We start from the raw sequence: 9,203 nt of genomic DNA, 5'->3' as shown, positions 1-9,203 counted from the left end.
CCAAGGAACAGATTCTGAGATTCTGAGATTTATATGCAGGGGTTTTATTGGGGATTGCTCTTGTGAACAGCTAGGAAACATGATTGGAGCAATACTGAGCAGACCAAGAAGGTGAGCTATGAAGCAGTTTCAACTGTGGCCTCCGATAATCCTACAAAGCCCTCCATTTGGTATGGCCCTTCAGAATTTTTATGTTTTGAGGCAAGAAACCAGGATTTTATCTCCTGTATCTACCAGTCATTGAATGCAGGCCACCCTTGGGGAGGGGGTTGACCTTGGGCCAGTCTGCTCTCTGGCTGCGGCTAATTCCTGGAGATAATCAGAGAGCTGTCCACCAACATTCCCAGCAATGGAAGAAATGAGTGTTTCAGTCCTGAGGAGGATTTCAGAGCAGCACAATACAGTATCTGGTGTAATGAGATGCCTAACTTTTGGTACAACATTGGTAATGCCAGTTGTGCATGGTGATTTTCTTGTGTGTTATACATACAAGAGCATTAAAACAATTCAAGTAAACTGTGGCCTGTAAGTAGTGGATAACCATGCTATAGAATAATTGGGAAGTTATCTTTATCTTTAGATAACTTTAGAAATGTCAGCCTCTGATTTCCCACTGAGACCCTAGGGAAGTTACAATCAAGATTATCATTAGCTTTAATGAGAATAATTTGTACAGAATCCCATGTGTTAGACAAAGAATAAAAACATCTCCACACGGGAAGCTTTGAACATCTCTTTGTTTATTTCATCCTTTATTTATTTATTTTTAAAGATTTTATTTATTTATTTGACAGAGAGAGACACAGCGAGAGCAGGAACACAAGCAGGGGGAGTGGGAGAGGGAGAAGCAGGCTTCCCACTGAGCAGGGAACCCAATGCAGGGCGTGATCCCAGGACGCTGGGATCATGACCTGGGCCGAAGGCAGATGCTTCACCAACTGAGCCACCCAGGCGCCCCTTATTTCATCCTTTAAATGAATACAAAGTTGTTTTCTTTTCAGAGATTTTATCAAAATGACATTGAAGATTTCTCATATTTTTATCTTATTCCTAGTAGATTTTCAACAATGCTAGTACCAGGTATTAGTATTTAAAAAATATTTCTATCAATCTGGGTTTAAAAATTATAAATAATAGGGCGCCTGGGTGGCACAGTTGGTTGAGTGACTGCCTTCCGCTCGGGTCATGATCCTGGAGTCCCAGGATCGAGTCCCACTTTGGGCTCCCTGTTCAGCAGGGAGTCTGCTTCTTCCTCTGACCCTCCCCCTCTCATGCTCTCTCTCTTATTCTCTCTCTCTCTCTCAAATAAATAAATAAAATCTTTTAAAAAAAATAAAAAATAAAAATTATAAATAATAGAGAATTACATGGACTACTAAACAAAATAATAGAGCTAAAATCTAAGGGTCAAATGAATCTATTCTAAAGCTATGTTTAGATTGAAGAGGACTATAGTAGTTGAATGATACACATTTTGATGTTTATTGTCATAATTACTGCCATGGCAAAAATAAATCCAGATGTGTGGTGAGCATAAAAAAGTAGCAAAGTGGCATAATTGAATCAAACAGATAAAATTTAGTAGTTGAATGAACAGGTCAATTTGCATTTAACACTAAGGGATCAACTGGTATTTGGAATGAGTGTTAGTGACAGATGGCATAGTTATGTAGTCCTATTTCAGTCAATTAACAAGTAATTGACAGATGTGCTGAGCAATTATTTGAATAAAAATGTTTAGAATTGTTTCTTAAACTTCCAAGTTTATCAGATGTGATTATAGTAAATTCTTTATATAAATTGAACTAAACAAATTGGCATATTCATTAATTCAAAATGCCAGTATTGTTTTAACTGTATAATTAACTCCTCCTCATGTGCTTAATGAAACAATCAATCTGATCTTGATCTATAGTAAATGATGACAATAACAAAATGAAGACTTCTATAAAGGAAATATCAATTTTGTATAGTAGGAGACCCCCCCTAAATCAGACATTGGATAAATCAGACAAAATAACCATACTCATCATAAAATCTTAATTATCAGTGGACATTGCCCTCATAGAATTTTGCACTAACTTGATTAGGTTAACTTTTTCTTTAAGCTCAGGATATAAAATTTCATCTGCTTTATGTTGTGCTAGAGAAAAATGGTTCCTAGGCCGCATATTATACCTCTACACTCAGATTAGGAGTCATGTAGCAGGTGCCCTTCCAAAGTTTTAATAATTCAGTTTTCTTCTTGCTGAAGTACATCCTTCAGCATGACTGTCGGTGAGGATCTACAGGCAACATTTTATTTGTGCTTTTGTGTTTATGAATATCTGGGTGGGGAATATGCTTCTCCCTTTCCCTCTGCCCCTCCCCCAGCTCCTTCTCTCTCTCTCTCACTCTCCCTCTCTCTCAAATAGATAAATAAAATCTTAAAAAAAAAAGGTTTGGAAACTGAGAAAAAAAATAGGGAACAAGGCAATTGACCTAACAAACTTAAAAATACTAAAATTATGACCATCACTAATAATAGCTATTTGGCAAGGCCTTACAAACAAGGTAGAGTACCTGAAGAAAATACAATGTGTTACATAACTTTGAATCTTTTGAAAGATGGTAGTAATTATTGATTAACTTTAGACTTTAGTAGGGAGAAATAAAATTAAGTGTGTATGTTAAAATTTTTAAAGGAAACAAAGCCACTGCAATAATAGAAATAGAATGTTCAATTTTTTAACCAGGAAAAAATTTCTATCAAGTCAACAAAAAGCAGGAAAAGAAAAACAAGATACTAAGAAAAAGATAGTAAACTAAAAGCCTTATTTTAAAGTGTTATAAATACAAATATATTAGTAATTAGAATAAATGTAATAAATTAATTATCCTGTTAGAAGACCAAGACCATCAGGTTTGATTTAAAAATAAATAGCTATGTGTTGTTGGCAAATGATAATGCCTTACAAAAAAAAGGTTGAAAACTAAGATATAACAAAAATTATTCTATATAAATACTAACCAAGAGGGACAGAGAATAGTTTTATCAGAAATAGAGTTAATCTACTTCTTCCTTCCCAATGTGGATAGCTTTTATTTCTTTTTTTGCCTAATTACTCTGGTTAGGACTTCCAGTATTATGTTGATAGAAGTGGTAAGAGTGAACATCCTTGTCTTGTTCCTTATCTTAAAGGAAATGCTTTCAGCTTTTTAAAACTGAGTATAATATTAACTGTGGGCTTGTCATATATGGCCCTTACTATGGTTGAGTTACATTCCTTCTATATTTGTTGAGAGCTTTTATTATGAAAGGATATTGAATTTTGTAAAATGCTTTTTCCCATCTACTGAGATGATCATGATTTTTATCCTTTATTCTGTTAATGTGGTGTATTATATTTATTGACTTACAAATATTGAACCACCCTTGCCTGTCACAGATAAGCCCCACTTGATCATTGCAGATGATCATTTTAATGTGTAGTTCAATAGAGTTTGCTAGTATTTTGTTGGGATTTTTGGCCTCTATGTTCACCCTGGATACTGGCTTGTATTTTTTGTTTATTTGTTTATTTAACATAATCAAGTGCAGAGGGCAGTGTCCTATAAGTCATTGTGGTACTTATTGAGCATCGATTACATGACAGGCGTTATGATAATTTCTTTTTTTCTTTCATAATTGAGTTTTTATTGGTTGTTCTGAGGATCAGTACAGACATCTCATTTGTATACAATTCTTAACATATGTACAGAAAATCTAAAAAAAAAATCATGTAGTTGTGACTATTTTCTAAAAGTTATTCCAGTGACCTCCCCGCTTAAAATCTGGAGGCAGATTTTCCTTAACAGTGTATCAAGTACCAGTATCTCCAAATGTTGATACACTGTTACATTGTTACACCCCATTAATTCACAATTTAATATCCTATACACTACATAAATTTTCAATCTTGCACAACACATTAACAGAGTTTCTAGAAAACTGGACTACCACAACGAGGATGTGACAGAGTGAACAAAATTCTGACAGGGAATGCCAAGATCAAGGAGTGGGTTTCTTTAGGAAACGATTCTACCAAAAGCAACATGGGAATAGAAGTAATTTAAAATGTTCAAGACATATTAAATGCACGATTGACTCCAAATTGCCATTTAGTATGCTTCATCTTATAGGATAGAAAAACTACCCCATCTGTGGAATGTTAAGCTGACACCCAAGGCAATCAAAGCCTCCCACGTTCAATATCCCACTTCTTTCTGGTCATACCAGAAAATACACAACAGCAAAGGATTTTGTCTCTTAAAAAAACTTGATCTTAGCCAAAAGGCTGAGAAGCGATTGTCTCTTAAAAACAAAAAGCATTTTCACTTTAAAAAATGGGTTGAGGTGGGATTCCCTCCTTCTTAAAAAGGTTTTTAGAGCCACTAAAAAAACCTGCATTTACACAATAGTGGATAAAAATATTCCTTGGGATTGTACAAGAAGGGAGACAGGGACCACTGATAAGACATAGTAATGATTTTAATCAGACTTGGCTTCTTTCCTGCTTCATCAGAAGCTGGACTCACCTCATTTTTAGTTTCTCCATTTTCTGCAGGTAAGTCTGCCTTTGTTTCTTGCTTAGCCCCTTCAGCCTATTTTCCCTTCCCCTCCTTTTCCCCTTTGTACTTTTTTGTCTGAAGATTTATCCTGTCCTGTCCCCTTTTCTGGCTTTGTTTCCACTTTTGCAGGAGCAGGTTTGGCTGACAGCCTTGCAGATCTCCTCTTGGGCCCCTCCTTTCCCACCCTCTTGACAGAGCTGACCTTCTTCTAGGGCATCATGGTGGCAGGGCCCAGAGCGCCCACAGCCTTCACGAAGCTGGGCTGCTTGGCCCATGGGGCTCCTGCCACTGCCTGAGCTTCTGTGAGCCGCCTGATAATTTCTGAAGACAGCTAAAAATGTAGCAGTTTTTGTTTTAAAGAGCTCAGTCTACCCAGAGACACGGACACGTAAATTAAACAGACAAACAAACAAAAACCAAACAAGCAAATCCCCCGCAAAACCCAAAAAACAAAAACAAAACCCAAAAAACCAAACCATACAAACAAAAAAAATACCTATAGGCTGGAAGAGAAAGAGGACTAAGAAAGAAATTTGAAAATAGAATTTCAGAGATCTTTGCAAGGAGCAGTATGAATTATATTGGAAGGGGGTGAATAGTGTAATGGTTTCAAGGAAGGGGGCAACTGGTTATAGACTATTATTAAGGGAAATTTCCACATTCTAGTTATATAAAGATCAACATTAGGAAACTTAATTTATTTCATGGAAATAAAAGGAGATAAAACGTGATTAGTGCTGTACAAGTCTTAAACACCTTAAGAGTACATTTCAGAAACCAACGGTAAATATGTATAGTGAAATGTTAAAGTCATTCCCATTAAAATTAAGAACAAGGCAAGAATTGTAATGGGCACTGTGATCGTTCAATATGGTAATGGAATAAGGTACTATGTGGAATAAATGTAGTAAAAAAGTTTTGTTTTCTGATGATGTAATTGAACACCAAAGAAAACCAAGAAACCGAACTAAAAATCTATTTGAACTAAAAAGAAAATTTATTAAGATGGCTGGCTACAAAAAATCAGGTCTTCCTTTTCTACTAGTGTCACAGGATGTTATGTTGGAAGCTTTGTCTGAACTCCAAGTTACAATGTGCTATGAGTCAGATTAACAAGCTGAAATTTCAAAGAACATGTCTGTGAAGCTGCTGGATGAGTCATACACAAGGATCTAAAACAGTAAGGTTGCTGGAGATGCAGCAGGATTTGGTGAGAACTAGTTTGGAACATTCTCTGTTGCAATCCCATCTCCCATCCAAGAGAAGGAAGGGGATAAATGACCCTCTTCCTCAAATGTAATGAGGCATCTTGGGTTGGTTTCTGATTCATGCCTGCGGAACTTGAGACCAAAAGATTGTGGCTGGCAGTTTTGTGTGACTAGGTGATTAAGTTTCTTCAGATAAGCTATAGTGAAAGCTGGCATCCGGTCCTTCTTTCTCCTTCCTCTTTCCTGCTGCCAATTGGCATTGGAGCACTTATCTTTGAGCTTGAGATCACCGTGGCACTGAAGAAGCTAAAAGGAGACTGATAATTATGCAGCTACCATTCCTGCCCCAAACAGCCTCCAACTGAATTCTATTACACGAGAAAGGAATAAGCTACCTTATTTAAGCAATTGTTACTTGGGGCTTTCTGTTATTAGCAGCTGAAATGAATCCTCTCATTTGATCTTTTTCTTATTTAATCATCACAACTTGAGAGGTTTAGCGATGACGAATAATAAGTTTACAGCAAATAAGAGGAGGCTGTGAAAAAACATTGAGGTAGTTGTGAAGAACTATTGATAAAGTAAGTTTCAGAGGGGCGCCTGGATGGCTCAGTCGGTTAAGTCTCAGACATGATCTCAGGGTGAGATTGAGATTTTAGATCATATATACTTTACCATTAAAGAAAAAAAACTTTGCATGTAGTAGAAGTGGCTAGTTTGGGGAGGTTAATTTTTTTTTCTTTTGAGTTTCCCAACATCCCTGCAAGTGGCACCAGGTAGATGGTATTAGGACCATGTGAATAGGAGTGAAAATTAAGTCTTGCAAAACTGTATTTCATTTCAAGTATAATATTTAATAAGCATACAGTACACCAGAGAACAAACAATAGTCATTTCGCTTTCTGCTTCAATTTCAATAATTTGAATTTGATATTTTTGTCTGTTTCTAGAAATCCGTGTAACCCAATTGTTTCACTTTTCCACAGGATATCCCAAATATAAATTCTTTTTCTTTTCCATTGCTTAGAGTTTAGTTGCTTCCTTTTGTCTGTCTCAAGGCATTTGTTCAGATATAGTCTAAGAAAAAATAATCGTGGCATGATCTTTTTATCAAGAATATAATTAATCAATTAAATATACCGTTTGCTAAGTAAATTTTTTTCCATATAGTATATTTACTTAAAAGAAAAATTTTCCTCAATCTATCCCCCAGTTTTGAGCTGATTAGAAATTTTTGAAATTAAAAAAAAGATCTATTTTTTACATAACCATTTTATTTAACTTTTGTAAAACTAGATTGAGATCCCAAATTGAATATAAAGATTCAAGCATGTCTGGATGGTTGCTGGAATGGGTTGTGGAAGTTTAGACTTAATAGCATCCCAAGAAGGCTGTAAAATCCTTGTCTAACACTGAGACCCCATTGCACTGTGCCTGGTTCACAGAATTTTCTTCATAGATATTTGTTGAATCAATAGGGTAATGAAAGGATGGATGAGTGGATGGATAAAAGAGAGAGGGAGCACTTATTGTGACTGATAGAGAGGAATAGAGATGACTATGGAATCCATTTCTGGAATATCAGAAGGTGGAACATTGTAGTGAGCAGATCTGTCCCTGATATTTGTTTCCCCATCCCGGGTGGCGGCACTGAATTCATGTCCAAGTCCAGAGGATATCAGGGAGCTGTGAATGATGACTGTAAGAGTGGTTTCATTAAACTTCAGTAAGACTTGAAACACAAGTAGCAGTGCTGTGAAACACAGAAACACTATGAATCAAACCCTTCTTTCCCACATTACAACAAAGCACAGTGAAATTTTGAGAGACTGTCCCTGCAGCAGTGAGTTTATTCATGACCACTTGTAATGCATCTTCTGGGAGTCACAACAGTAATTGAGGGACATTTGACATGTGGCCATGGCCTGCATTGACAGGTGTTGGAGGTAATAGCCAATAGCATTTGAGTTCTTCTGCTAATGTGGTTTAATTACAGAGCCAGGACCAGGGCCCTGCACTAAAAGTAAGTGCTTCTTTGACTTCTACACCCTAGGTATCTTCCTTGCTCTACCCGAGCCCTGGCTTTGTTTAATTAATACCCGTTAGTTCATCATAACTAGAGAATTCTAGGTTAAAGAAGTATTTCACTGCCTTCCATATCCACTGATGAATTCTCTTAACAAGCAAATATGCAAAAAGACAAAGCTAACCATCCTGACCCTAGGTAATTGCTTTTAGTGGAAAATGACTTAATATATATTAAGTGTACATCCTCAGACACATATTAAATATTACAATTTTCACCCAACTTCCTCACATATTCGTTGCAGTCCTTCCTAGGAGTAACTAGACAGATGATAGAATATAATCATTGCCCTTGGGAACCTAGCATTTATTTATTATAGTAGGATTTTTTCCCCCTTAGCAATGGTAATAAATATAAAATGACTAGTCTTCATTCTTTTACTTCATTTTGTGGCTAAGCAGGGCATTTTTAATAAGTTTTAAAACCATTTGAAAATTATACAGTGATATGTACCACACTGATGGGCAAACTTGTGTGCTTGGAGCACCACTCAGAAAATCTGTTGTTTTCTTTCTACAGAGAATGAAGGCAAATAGGTAGGACCAGTTTTGGTGAATGAAGGTTGGTGTGGGACCTAATTTTGAAAATAGAATTGTCCTGACTAATCTGTTATGTTGGCAACAGATCTAAGGACTATAGACAAATGAATCTTATGAAGATTTGAGAAAATGAAGACAAGCAAAGACAGATTTGCCTTCACCATAGTAAAGATGAATCCTTCATTCAGTTAGTACTGCAAAGAAATTTCATTTAGATTTTAACTTTTTGATATATAATTCACAAAGGGAACTTGTCTCACTTCAAAAATAACTCTTCAAATATCAAACAAGAGAATAAATGTTTTTTCACTAGGAAAATACTTGATTTTTCTGACAATGCCTTCTGTTCTAGGAGAGAGGGAGAGAGAGAGAGAGAAGCAAAGAGCAAAGCAAAACAAAACAAATACTTTGTTCTCTAGAGTTTTCCTAACAGAAGTCTTGCATTTGTCTCTGTGGAGAGTGTACAGGGCAGTTTTGCCAACCATGTGTTGTCAGAATGTACACTTTTTTTCTAAAGGTTATATGCTTCTATTTATTTCATTAATCTCTAGTAAGGGCTAGTTCCATACCAAAATTTTTCAAATTATTGAATTGACCTGTCTATTATAAGAAGACAATTGCCCATAGTATTCCCAATGATCTGACCTGTAAGTGTAGACCTAAGCGCTAAGGAGCAACAAAGCTACTTAGCCATGCTTGGATGTACGCAGCCTCCGTATAGTGTGATGAGAAAGGGCATTTCCATTGCTTGAGCAAGTTCAAGGTGACTTCCAAAGGTGG

At 36.2% G+C, this 9,203-nt stretch overlaps 1 pseudogene; it reads right to left on the bottom strand.

Moving 5' to 3' along the window:
• Nucleotides 1–4,413: 4,413 nt before the first annotated feature.
• Nucleotides 4,414–4,807, bottom strand: LOC114204764 (non-histone chromosomal protein HMG-14 pseudogene; annotated as a pseudogene).
• Between the last annotated feature and the right edge of the window lie 4,396 nt (nucleotides 4,808–9,203).

The sequence above is a fragment of the Eumetopias jubatus genome, unplaced genomic scaffold (assembly GCF_037043125.1).
Source record: "Eumetopias jubatus isolate StellerSeaLion01/CBP00866 unplaced genomic scaffold, mEumJub1_p1.0 scaffold_5, whole genome shotgun sequence".
In the NCBI taxonomy this organism is placed as follows: domain Eukaryota; kingdom Metazoa; phylum Chordata; class Mammalia; order Carnivora; family Otariidae; genus Eumetopias; species Eumetopias jubatus.
The sequence above is the reverse complement of the archived record's forward strand: the minus strand, read 5'-3'. Positions and strand labels throughout refer to the sequence as shown.